The 14,453-nt window shown below is 38.7% G+C and overlaps 1 protein-coding gene across 2 annotated transcripts in view; it reads right to left on the bottom strand.

Annotated features, from left to right (window-relative positions):
* grid1a (glutamate receptor, ionotropic, delta 1a) overlaps positions 1-14,453 on the bottom strand; it is a 236,733-nt gene that overhangs the window by 92,612 nt on the left and 129,668 nt on the right. The window lies entirely within an intron of this gene.

Below are 14,453 nucleotides of genomic sequence, written 5' to 3'. Positions count from 1 at the left end.
ATAAAAAGTAAAGAGGTGGATGAAATTAAGGTAACATATGAGAAGAAGTGCAATTTAGAAAAAAAGATGAGGGTTGGAGAAGGAAATAAAGAGAAGAAAATAAAGGGATAGAAGAGAAAGAAAGAACAAATGGCAGATACATGGAGAAAAAGGGTTGGTAAAAAGAGAATGACATAAAACATGGTTAGATATGCTTTCCAAATCAATACAAGATGTAATCAATTTCAACAAGATTTTCATTAAAAAAAAATATTTTTCAGCTTTTAAGAGCACTGTACAGTATTCAAGAAAGCGTGCTCTGAGCTTAAGAATTCAAAATGGTTCTTTGTGTATCCTATTTAGGATTATGTGTGAGCCTCTGCAGTTGAGAACAGATCACAGGAAGCAGGGGGTTGGTACTGAAGTTGTATTATAATGTGTCGATGAGAGATTCAGTGGGGGGCATCCTCTGATCCTTGTCCCCAGACAAAAATGAGACAGCTGATTAAAATGAAAATGCTTGCTAAAGTTAATAGACACTCAGAAACAGCAGCTGAATCAGAGAGTTACATGAGCCAATCTGGTACAAAAACACAGAACAGACGTGGTGATTGAGTGGAAGGAAAAAAAAAAGCTGGGTACAAACGACAGACACAAAATGATGACTACCATGAGGATGAAATAAATACTTTAGTCACAACCTTCACTCATTCTCTCTCTTTAACCTACACTTGGGGAAACTATGTGAACCTGTACAGATTAAGAATTCATTTCATTTCATTAATTAATAACTGATTGTTAAGTGATAAATGGACTGCACTTGTGTTGTGCCTGTCTACTCTTGAGTCCGTCCACTCAAAGTCACATTCACCCATTCACAAACATATTCATACACTAATGGCAGGAGATAACATTCACACACACATTCACACACCAGTATCACAGCCATTGGGAGCAATTTGGGGTTCAGTATCTTTGACATGTGGACTGAAAGAGCCCGGAATCGAACCACTGATCTTCCGATTAGTGGACGACCTGCTCTACCTCCTGAGCCACAGCTGCCCATTACAATACAACCTGCAATTAATAAATCAATGAATTCCTTTGTTCCCATAAAAACAGATTAAATACAAGTGAAATAATTATAAATAATATATTTAAATGGGCTTACAAAAACAACAGAATATAATCATTGGTGTACTTACAAACTTTTCAATGCATCGATTTATGAGTAAAGACCCTATTTGTACTACTGTAGAAGTTTGATAACAATCCAGGCATTATTAGGGGGGTAATTTACAGGATACACTGGTGGTCCCGTTAGCGCTTGTACTAAGCCATTCGGCTGATGGCTCTAATTCTACTATTTTCCAACCAAAAGAAAATGAACGGCTGAGGTGGTGTTTAGATAGACCTCATGGTGCATATGATGCTAGGTCAAAATTACGCCGAACCATCACTTTAAGTACCTAATTAAAAATACATTAATGAATTCCTCAATAAGTAAAATATCAAAATCAAGAGAGAAAAAAATACTGCAAACTGAATTAAGAATACAAGTTTTAATAATGCAATTTCTTTTCTCAATAATATGTTGGCTTATCAATTATCTGAGTAATTTAGCTTCTTCATTTAGCCTCAGCATATAGCCCCACGTGACACTTTGGTCCCTGCGCTGATAAAACATAGCAAACCAGTCTCCCTTGGAAGCCCCCCCTCCTGTGAGCAGCTCCTGGTTTTACTAATAAAAGCTCTGTTGCGTTTCTCGTAGGTACAGATTTGATGCCCATGGTTTGATTGGTAATAGTGATACTTTGGTTACATTTTTATATATGTAGGCTAGTTAAAGGCTATGTAAATTGCATATAATGTGGCTCAATCACAAACACTCTCCTGAATCAGAAGAAACACTAAAGTGATCTCAAATACCAGCAATTTAACTCTCTGGAAGGACACCATCTGTTTTGTTTCTTAATGTGCAATACCTCCCTCCAACTGCTGCTCCACTACTTCATTAGATGCTCTCTGATTAATTGTTGGATAACTGCAAATAACTGCTGTAAATGCAATATCTCTGAGACCTTTTCATTTTCTCTCCTACTTAATTTAAAAAAAAGGTAAAATTGTCACCTAACTGAGTAAACCATGGAACAATCCTAATATGTATGTACCATGTCCCTGTGCAAATGGCAACAAGATAATTTGAATCTTAAGCTGATTGTTGGAGAAATTCAATTTACGGTATTAGACTTCGTGCTGTAGACACTGAAAGAAAGACTGTATCACACCTACAGACACATGCTCTAATGATTTCAGCAATGACAGCTGAGCACATTGTACAAAACAGCAAACAAATATTCACCACTGTATTTCATAATACTACCTAATTATGTAGTCTATTAGTAATGGAATAATCTTCAACAAAGCAACAGCACTGTACTCTTAGACCATTTAATGAGACTTCTTTATATTGAGCATTTTGAGAAGCAAGCTATGAACTGCACAAAATATATTTTAAAATAAATTTAAAAGGTAAGATACCAGAGAGTGAAATCCATCATAATACCAGTGGAGATGTGAAAGAAGGCGAAAAAAGAAGACTGGCAGTGGAGAAAAGGCATTAGGGATGGGGCAAGAGGCCTGAGAGGGAGGGGTGAGGAGGGGGAGAAAAGGAAGGATGATGAGAAGGTGTGTTCAGTGAATGGAGTCATACTGGGAAAGGCTTGCATATGTATGTGTGTGTGTGTGTGTGTGTGTTTTTGTGTGTGCGCATGAGAATGTATGGCAGAGGGGGAGGACTATTAATGTGACAAATGACGATTTCATCTGCTGACTGCAAGCACAGGACTACATTAAGGCACTGTGAATCATGAGTAAAGGGGCAACTAAATAGAGAGAGAGCGAGCGAGAGAAAGAGAGAGAGAGAGAGAGAGCGAGAGACAGATACACTGGGGTTGTTCTTGCTGAAGTAGAGCAAGGAAGTGAGTGCAGAATGAGAGGAAAAGGGGGCAAGGGAAACCGAGGTATTATCTGTAACTTTTTCTATGCATGCTTGGAAGGGTGCAGGATAGAAAATGTTCTTCTCCAGAGAAAGAAAATGTGTTACTGTGTGTGTGTGTGTGTGTGTGTGTGTGTGACTCACATGGACACTGACATGTGGAACAGGGTACTTGGCCAATATGTAAGCGTGCAACATGAAATGCTAATACTCTGCTCCATAGGAGGTCATGTGACTGACAGTAATACAAATCTAGGCAAGACAAGGCACATTTATTTATATAGCAAATTTCGTACCCAAAGGCAACCCAAAGTGCATTACAAAGTACACAGACAAAAGCACAAGAAAACAAATGATAAAACTAATAAAAATCAAGCAAGCAAAAGCACAATAAAAACAACACAACAGTCAGAAGCACACAGGATAAAAAACAAGCAAATAATTTTGATTCAAAATAAAACGTATTTAAAATAATGGTAAACAGGCAGGTCTTTAGCTTGAATTTGATAGTAGTCAGTATTGTCTAATGCCTTTAGTTCTTCTAGCAATTTCTTCCACATTTGAGCAGTATTTGGTATGAGTATTTGGCAGTAAGCTTTCAGGCTGATATGGAGCTGGCTGATTGTAGCATTACCAAAGTGTGAAGGAGAGAAAGGGCCAGAGATGATTCATTGTTTACCTGTCACTTTAGCACATCCATAAGGAATATAAGTCATATAAGTCATATTTGAGTTTGTAGGACCGTTGTGATTTTATGTCATTTAAACAAACATGTGCATGAATAGTGATCTCAAGTACATTTTGGAGCAGCATCAGAGAAGTCCTGTACTCTGGCTCCTGGGAAGCAGATAGTTTTTACTGTAGGATGAGATACATGATGAATGATAGATGATCTGACCCCTAGAATAGCAGGGAGATGGCATCCTTGGGGAGTCTTGCTTGTTCATATGATGTAGGGGCAAGCTGCAGTACAAAGGCTGCGGTATGCTGAGATGGCAACTGATGCAGAACAGCAAGGCTGGAGAGCAAGTATGCGTCCAGTGGAGGTTGACTGTCAGGGCTTTGTAGCAACATATACTAGTAGGCAGTTGAAAGAACTGGGAATGTGTGGCCAAGCCCTGCACCAAGCTATCAAATAGGCATCAGAGACTGCAGAAAGCTGGATGAGGAGGAAAGACCCCAGCTGAGCCCCAAGAAAAAAAGGGTCACATACCCAGGTCTGATCAGCCTGTGGTGGGAATGCCTCAGCAGTGGGTGTATTGTGAATAAAAGGCCGAAACACCCAACAATGCTGAGTTACTGTACACAACTGATGATGAACATCTACTGGTGTTTAGCTAATCAATAACAGGTTAGTGCTGAGAGCTTGCTACAGATATAACGGATTATAACATCATCCAATGTTCATCAAACAGGTCCAGCGGGGGGTTCTGTGGGGGTCAGGCACTGCCTAGGTTTCCTTCGGTGAGAGTGGACACTTGTTGTGGGCTTGGAGTTAACCTTGGCCTCAGGCTTGGTGTATACTGCTGACAGGGAACACTCGCTGCAGCTGTTGGGGAGGGGCGGGCTGTTTCCAGAGTGGCACCTGCGTTAGAGGATGTGCATCCATTTGGAATTGGAGAAGGTGGTTTTGCAAAGCCTGGAACTTGTTTTCAAGTGGCAAGATTTCAGAGGTACAGGGTTCGAGTAGCAAACGAGCCACTGGACCTTCTGCCTTTCACGCATTTCCAAGGCTTTGGCATGGGTAGAGTGGAGCAGGATTGAAACTAACCCTTCCCTCAGGAGTAAAAAGCATGCATTCAGTTGGTTACAATCTGCAACCCCTTGATGCCACTAAATCCTATACAGTTATCCTTTAGGAATTATTCAGACAATTAATTCATATGAATTATATTAATTTATTAATCATCGCAGCTGTTTAAAGTATCAAAAAGAGAGTCATTTCTATAGTTTAGGGTTCTTGAATGTGAATATTTCATATATTGATACTCACATTAATTGTGATTTCTTGGCATAATTCCTCTAATCAAACTAATGTAGTTAAAATAATTTGCAACCATTATTTTGTGTTTACACTTTTGTCAGTGCTAGTATTTTGTACTACATTTATCATGTATGTCACTGAGTACATCATATGTCACAACATAAAACTTTAGAAGATTAGCCTTAATTTGAGCAGAAAGACCAATGGCTCAACATGTTTTTTCTCTTGATCTGTATCCCCTACCCCCATCCTGCAGCCACTTTTAGCCCACTGTGGCTAAAGTGCGTCTGCAGCCATTTTGGCTTCATAATGGACACTCTGGGCCCATTATACAGCAGACAGCCCACTGACAGGAGGGAGGAGGGCTCTGCAGTCATTGGCAAGGATGATAATGGTGGAATAATGACCCTTAAATGTTCCTCCTGAAGTGGACAGGGACCATCGCTCATTTCCTCCTAGTTATCTGACATCTAATGTCAGTATATAACAGGAGATTTATACATACACCTTAAAAGAATAGCTTCCTATATGTCAATATAATGTGTATGAAGTATCCTCACACCATAGTTTTAGTTATTATTATTATTGCAATTTTATTTATTTGGATTAAAGTCACAAACATTTAGACTACATGTATAGAATGTGTATATGGAAATGGTTGGATGAATGGAGGGATGGGAGGAGATAAAATGGTCTACAAGTCCACTGTAATCAAAGGAGTTACAAACAACATGCAAACACCTGTTTTCTTTGGAAAGTGAGATTTACCTATCTATCAAGCCCAGTGTGGAGAAGCAATCATTTTCTTCTAATGATGTGGTTGATCGATGGATGATGAATTTTTAAACACAACTAATCAACACTGCATATCTTTAAACCATGATACAATTACCATCACAATATTTTTAGCTAAATTGTCAGCAAATTCAGATACCTAATCAGGACAGAGGTAGGGAGTGTGTAGCAGAATATTTCATGTCCCTACACTCATGATTAAACCGTTATAAAAGGGCATCTGCCATGCAGATTAGGACTGATCAACTAAAGCACACAGCATTTTTCCGCAAAGTCCTTGTCTCATCAGACCAGTTCAATTATGCACAACTGGTCGAGGGAGAGGGATGATTATGATCACGACACCAGGCTGAAAGAAGACATTTCAATTTTGCCCATGAAAACAGGATGCCATCAGTGTCTTGCCCTCATTTTTCCAATGTAATATGAAGGGATCTAACAAACCACCACACCACTGCTGTAGTGAATATTACATAAATTGGGGCTGTCTTAGTGATTTCACAGTCGAAATAAGACAGTCTCATTCAGTTTGCTCTGACTCAGAGTACAGTCCTGGGACTCGAAGGGAGAGTTACCACTGCTTAATGCTGTGATGTTGTCAACACCACTCTACCCTGCAGTGACAATAGTGTAACTCTGATTTCATTGAGACAGCTTGTAATATACGATGAAGAATGTAATGTATCATTTGTATTCATTAGGGGCATTTTTAAAGGCACAAAAAAAACCCTTTTTTACTTTGACTGTTTTAAAATCCTCATCATAAATTGCCATTTTTAGATGAGCACCTACTTGTTCCTTCTAAATTTGACATTATGCTTTATATTGTACAATAAATTGTAAATAATATAGTTTAGATGATTAATTCAATATCTGACTGTAAGTTTTCCACAAAAATACTGTTAGACAACTGTATATTAAATATGCTATTGAATTTGACCTCAAATTCTTCCAACATATGAGATAAGATTGCAAAGGAAATTAAGATGGACCATAAAATTACATAAATCAAACAATGACAGCATGCTAATGCTGGATCATATTCCTCCTCTTTTCAGCACTAATTACTGATTACAATATAAAGTGCTGAGATTGAAATATCCCACCACCAAATTAATCACTGATGGTTTTTAAGCATTCAGTAGGGAAAACTGGCACATGGTGCAAGAGTTTTAAATGATCCATATCACGTTCAGCTAAGAGGAGACTGGCTGTTGTGTCATTTTCTCATGAATGGGCTCCTCCTCCATTCTGCTTTTGGCAGCTTCCCACAATATAATCGCTTTTCACCACACACAATCTAAAAATAGGAGAGATCAGTATTATATGGTATCTGGACTACTGCTTAGTTCAACATGTAAGAGTACGACAACATTGCATTTCCAGTAAAAATGAATCATCTCTCCATTGCACACTTTCATCCACTCATTCAATCTAGTTTTGCTACCGCTTTTGGTAAGATAAGCATCCATGGACCTTTCCTCATGCCTGCACTCCTGCTGTCAGACTAAGATAAGGTTACATATTCCTGTTAATACTATTGATGCCAAGACTGCCCATGTCATCTGAACTGTGATGGAGTAGTTCACACCAGTAAATTATACCTTCCAAACAACTGACAAGCAGAACAGCAGAAATGCACAGTGGATATTGTTTATACACAGGAACTGGATACAGTAACAACACTACTTTTACAGAACAGCACAACACAATGAAATGCAGTAGCACTGCTAAATACTGCTCGATTAATGTATGTTAGTGGGCTGGATAACATATCAGGAACACTTTTTAAAATAATGCACTCCAGTACACCATCACCATCCACTGCAACCTAAATACATAAACAACACAGTAGAATTGTGACCTTTCTGACAATGAACTGCACAGGTGTTCCTAATAAAGTTCTAGGTAAGTAAATTAGCTAACTTTATCTTAGCCCCAATTCATTCTTCATTAATGTAACAGAGCTAAGCCTCCGTTTCTTTGGAAACTACACTCAGTGATTCTGCAACTCCAAAAACGTCATAATACGGTTCCTTGTGATTCATCCCTGCCATTATTGTCAATATGGCTGAGTATGTGCAGTTGTGTGTAGACTGTTAAGGTTTGTTCATCTCTACAGAATCCCAACACTGAAAATAATCAGGAATGTGTCCCAAAAATGCTGCAATATCAATGAAAAGCCTGACACCCATACAAAGGAGGACTTGGTATGTTGCACCATAGAGTATGAACCCTAGCCTAACCAAACATTTTTGATGAGAATCATGACACAGATATGTACTGATGGAATTTTTTTAATTGGGAAAATGAACTTATTTGTATTTTCTGGTTGGCAATCTATGTAATCAGGTACATACTTTTTTTTCTAAAATTAACATTATCGTGTAACTTCTGTGCTCACCCTAGCAAGGAGCTGTGCTCTTCTGCACGATAAGTCTGGAATAACTGTAGGTGTGCTGAAATGTCAGCTGGTGGAAATAGGTCTGTGCTGCTGTCAAAGTGCTCCTGCCTCTTTGCAAATTGTTATTCTTGTTCACTGCCTGAAGCTCGAACATGCCTTTGTCATTTCTGCAATCCTATTTCTGACTGGTGTTTCAGCTGGGCACTCTTCAGGCAGGGTCCAGACCTGCTCATGTCCTTGTATTGTATGGACTGTGCCCAGATGGTTTGCCAAATGCTGATGATGCAAGTCTAAATCTTCCATTTTCTAGTCAGAGATTAAACAAGAAGTTGATTCACTGGATTAGTCGATTCACCAAAGTAATGGGAAACTATTTTAATAATATTGTTTAAGTCATTTGCAAGCAGAAATACCAAACATTACTTTATCTGTTTATCTGAGTATATTTGAACTCTTCGTTGAACAGCAAAAATCAATTTCAACACTGTCAGACATTTGTTTCCAGTTTCTCAGTTTTGAGTATTTGCTGATGTTATGTCACAGCAAACTGAACATCCTTGGCTTTCTAGAAGAGAGAAAGCCTGTCTAAAGACAGAATATTGATGGATTTGATAATATTTGTCATCCTTCAACCATAACTGCCAAATATTTGCTGTAATTTGTTACTCGTTGCAGTTGCCTGTTTTCATATCACTATCAGTTGAGAGCATGTGCATTTTGGACTGCTTGCTTGACAGAAAAAATAACTATAGTTGTTCAGTCAGTACTGGTTGATCACAATAATGATAATTTGGCTTAGTAATTCTTGACTTTTTAGAGAATAATTCAGCCAATATATCAAAGTATTTTATATTATTTTTTAAATTTTTATATATTTTAAGTAATGCATGACAAATGGTTAGTCTTTCTGCATTGCCTCCTTGGTTTCATTATGAACTATGGCCAATATATTCATACAATCTTTGTGAAGCACACTTAACCTTTTCAACCTGACACTGCTAAATTAAGTCAATTTCTTAATTCACCCTCACTCTAAAAAATGCAACAGAGTAAGGGGTGTGTGTGGAGGTAAACTACATGATGCACAGATTTGTGGCTGCATAGTGTTGGAACTGCAGACAGTGTGGAAACATGAGGGACATCCTTTTCAGGAAGTCTAACCACCTATAACAGCCACTGTTTGGCTCACTGAAAAGACGGGGCTGGGGTGGTGGGGGGGGCAGGAGGGTGCAGCTGTGTTTTGACAGTAACTAGAAGCACATTTATAGCCCTTTGAGAGGGTCGCTGTGTGGCTACCTGTGTAGAAGCTGGGCTAACCGCTCTACTACACAAAACTCTCCAGCTGGGCCATGTGTGGTGTATACTGGCACAGAGGCGGAATAAATCTCTTGTTTATCTAAGATGTTGTATTTCCATCAGTGCGTGTGAAGGCTTACCAACATTACCAGCAGAGGCACAAACTGTGAATACAGTCAGGCAGTGGTACGCTCCTTATAGCCATACACTATGATCTTGTCATGCCTATCACATCACTATTAGAGATGGGGCCACTGAATATGTAAAAACACAAGTGCTAATGTTAACATTATAACAGCAATGTACACATTTACTTTAATATGTTGAATCAAATATCAACTTCCTCCTTAAATGAAAAGAGAAATTACATCACAGTACATCGCACAAGTGTTAATGCTATGGCAGAGAAAATACCAACTGAAAGACAAGAAAAAGATGCAAACACTGGTGGCCAATTCTAAAAAAAACTATTCATTATTAAACAAACAATGGGTTGATCCAGCCAAATTCATTTTTAATGAATTACAGTGCTGCTGAACCAATATGTCAACATTTCTATTATCAACTTCTACAGCAAAGCCACTTATTGTTGGCTTAAGCACTTTATGCATTTCTAATGGCTAAGGTGTGAATTATTCACTGTGATGGTGGCAGTGTTGCACTACAACTATGATACATAGCTTGTTATTTGGAGGTGCTTTAAGCTATTCTACACTCATAGTCTGTATGAGAATAATGGATTCAATGTGATGTCACCTATGGATTTGTGGAGTCCCATTTTGAAGCCTTGGGTTTGACATTTCGACCTTAGCCATCTTGTTTTTTTCGAGCCACAAATGATAAGGAGGGACCATATTTGGATAGGGTTAGCATGGAGGTAGGGAGGAGTTCCTCAGGGTCTGACTACAGCACCCCACACGGCCTTGGGGTGGCAACATATCAATCACAAGGTATCCCCACCCTAAATCATAACCTGCTTTATTGTCAAATTTAAATTAAATGAGACCATAATTTACAAAATGAGCATCATGCTGCATCACAGAAGACTTGACACTAGCCATTAAGACCATAAACTCATTAGGAAAGTGTTTAATCAAGTGAGAAGTAGGGTCATTTTCCCATAGACTTATACAAACAAACATCTTTTTATAGCCAGTGGAGTCACCCCCTGCTGGTCATTAGAAAGAATGCAGATTTAAGGCACTTTGACATTGGCTTCACTGTTCAGAGTGGAAGCCTGCTTTTCTACATTAATCATGTTATTGTTATCAGGTACATTATCTTAACTTTATGTAACTGAACAGGAGTCTTTGTCTTCAAAAGCATAGTGTGTGTGAATAAAAACAAACAAAAGCAAAACAAAACAAAAAGATATACATTTATAAGTGTTATCTGACCTGCATCATGCACACACAGGCCTTATCAGCTCACAAAGGCACTCGCTGCTGCTTTACTCTGTGTAGAGTGAAATCTAATGAACAAATGTTTACAATAGTCATATACAGTAAAAGCTTTGTAGCTTGTAGCATCAATGCTGTGTTATGATTGTTTATCAATCCCCTTGTCTAGGGCTTTGTGTTACAGCTGTTGCTTTGGGTTCTTTGCTGCAGAACTTGCAATCAATCAAAAAAAAGGAGTATATTAAACATCAAAATGGTTTGTGGATTGACAATGAGACCTGTTTTTTTCTGTGGTTCTTTCAAAAGGAAGATAGCTGGTGTGTCGTGTGAAATTTATGCACAAGGATGTTTTTCAACTGCTGGTACCCAAGGGATGTGACAGAAAAAGGCCTGCAGTTTAAATCTCTGTAGCCTGGCAGAAAAGCTTGACCTAATGCAACAAAATCCACTCCTTCGTTTTACATATTCAGTAAAGTAAACAAGGTAAAAAAATGTTTTAAAAAAGAACAACAATCACAAACAACAAAGACAAAGGACACACCCAATGCACAGTTTCAGATAGCACTGAGTTACTAACTGCTATTCTGCCACTGAAACTGATGACACCAGACAATTATGTCAACAACAACGGCAAAATGTGATACAATAGCTGCCACGTCTTGTAGTTTCCCCAAAGCACTGAGCTTTTGGTGTGCTTCACAAAGTCACAGTCTTAGCATGTGTCATAAAATAATAGGATTTTACTTCTAACATGATCTTAATGTCTCGGTTACAAGATGTCAAATGTCATTCTGAAACTATGCTTATATTAAAATATTCAAATAAAACCTAGTACTCTGTTTCCTTATTATTTTTCCACTCCGCCTTTCCGTTTTCAGAGTGCTTTTGAAACTGTCATTTGTTCTCTCATCAACTTAGCACAACCACTGCTCTTTCCAAGGGTTTTACGGTCAGTCTAATGTGTATTACACAGTCCTTTGCATGCACAATTATGTGTGTGTGTGTTTTTTTTCCCTTTTCTGCTTGTAGGAGGCTAATAAGCCATTTTACAATTGACATGCAACAGTGCCTTTTGGGACAACGTGCTCCATTGGCAGCACAATACTTAATGTTGAAACAGGTGAATAGGGAGTCTAGTTTTTACATGGCGGACACGTGTTTGGGTTTTGTGATGATTGATTTGGATGGTGTTATCGTGAAAGATTGGCACGCATTGTCAGAGGATAATCATGACTCATTCACTATTGGGATGGAGACAGGCTGGGTGTTTGCTTGTCTGCTGGAATTAGGAATCATCTCACGCTCTCTCTTGGTAATGTGTCATTTGCTCTGATATCATCTCCTTCTTTGTCTGTAGTTTTCTGGTCTCTTTCTCCCCGTCTACATATCTAAGTCTGTCTTTTCTTTACCATCTGATTCCTCTGTGTTTGCCTCTCAGTTGTCCTCTTCCTTTCACCCTGTGTGTTTCTTATCACATTTTGCTCTTGTCTTTCTCATCCCATCTACATCATTCACAATACCTCAAGCAGGCAAGATAAATAATGAATTACCACAAGTTAATTTAGGGATGCTCTTTTCCTTTGTGCCTCAGTTGTAGAATATGAGAACACAAGGTAGATTTAGTAAATAACATGGATTGTCTTTAAGGAGGTTGTTTCTTCCACAAGCAGAGTTTTGAAAATCCATGATTCAACAGCAGTGGCCAAAACATCTGGCAGCTCTTTAGAAGACGTATAATGAGACAAAGTTATCAAATAAAAAAGCTAAGCAAATGGTTTCATAAAAATGTACCAAAGAGTAAGTTGCTGCCTTTTCTATGCCAAATGAAAACTGACACATGATTTGATTTTTAATTTCCAGCTATTCTGCACAGTCCATTATTCTTTCATTCTCTTTAAATGGCTCATATGTGGTTAATGTTAAGTGTAAAGAGGTAGTTGAGGGCTCAGGGGATAACCTTGTCTAGTTTCCCCTCCAACATCCTGCATCTCAATTTGTCTGCAGCAGCTAATGTTTAGGTGTCAGAGTCGTAGCCTACCACAGCCGGTTGATGGTTCAGAATGGGTAGAAGGCTTCTACACTGTTGAGGGTTACAGCTCGCAGCTTGTATTTAAGTGAAAATGTGCTGTGTGACAAAGTACTAGCCAACATGTGGATGGTTTAACAATGGCAGTAACAATATATTTAGTTCAGGATGTCTGGTAACCACTTTGACATCTCAGATTGTCTCTTGATCAATAACCACCCAACTAGCACAAGTCCAGTGATTGTTCTGAAGTGACTTGCTATCAACTTCCACATCCCCAGAGTTTTGTTTTTCTCAGTGCATAGTTCCACATTAAACAGAAAACGGTATGTGAGTGACACTCAACAAAGTATTTTGTTCCTCCTTGATGTCCTCTTAAGCAGACACTTAACTCTACAGGAAAGGTCTCAGTTATTTAGAAACTACCAACACTATCATCCAATGCCAAATATACAGTAATACATTAACTAGTCCATATTTACATGAGGTTCACACTGGTAATCTTCTGCATTACCGGAAGTCAGTGTTTGTTGGCCATAATAATACAAACACTGACCAGCTACACTGAGGCTCATGTTGGCACAAAGTTCACAGCCACCTGTTCCCACAGCTTGAGCAAAGCCAGACATGTGTTCACATGCAAGCCTGAGGGCAGATAGATGTTCATCTACTCTGTTGAGTAACTCATCCAAATCCACCACTCTATCATTAGCTGAGACCTGACTCAAAGTAAGGAACAGCCATCCTCTTAAAGGGAGAATTTACAGCTGTAAATACAATTATTTCTTAGAACTAGGTCACCGCTGGAGTGGGAATGTGGTATTATTGTCATTATTATTATTATTATAATCATCATCATCATCATCATCATCATCATCATCATCATCATCATCATCATCATCATCATCATCTTTATTCTTATTCTTATTCTTATTCTTATTCTTATTTTTATTATTATTATTATTATTAACTACCAGTTCACAGTCAAAACACCTCTCAGTCTGCCGTCAACATTAGAGATTGTTCTTGGAAACAATCCTGGACCTAGGGCTAACTTAACACAATTGATGTTACTGTGTATTCAGAGAGTAAAAGTCTGATACATTGTATCAGAAAACAAAGTCAGGTATAACAAAGCAATGCAATGTTTGTTGGAGCGCTGAGTTTTCAGTTTGTCTCCATTCTCCCTGGCGATCCTCACTGGGTGTGCACTGGTCAATACTGCAAAGCTACCCTGGCTGCAGCCCCTGTCTTTTGGCTGTCGCTGTAATGTGCCTCTGGTGGTAGTTTCCTCCTCCACACTCTGTTGTGTGATTCCACAGTGCGATAGTCGACTGTGTATCATGAAACCAGTTTTATACAGATACAACTACTAGTATGACATTTTAATGTGTGCTCTTCCCCATCGCTAGTGTAACATGTTAGGTGGAGTGTTATGGAAGACTCTAATTTGACTGTCCTTGAAGTCACCGCTACAGAAAATGAGGAAATAGAGTTTGTAGTCTAAAGCAGATCTCCAGAGCCTTTTGCCAGCAAATGAGCAGGCAGCTGTGTGTGCAGGAAACATGGAT

The sequence above is a fragment of the Scomber japonicus genome, chromosome 14, assembly GCF_027409825.1.
Source record: "Scomber japonicus isolate fScoJap1 chromosome 14, fScoJap1.pri, whole genome shotgun sequence".
Lineage (NCBI taxonomy): Eukaryota > Metazoa > Chordata > Actinopteri > Scombriformes > Scombridae > Scomber > Scomber japonicus.
This window is presented reverse-complemented; position numbering and strand designations above follow the sequence as displayed.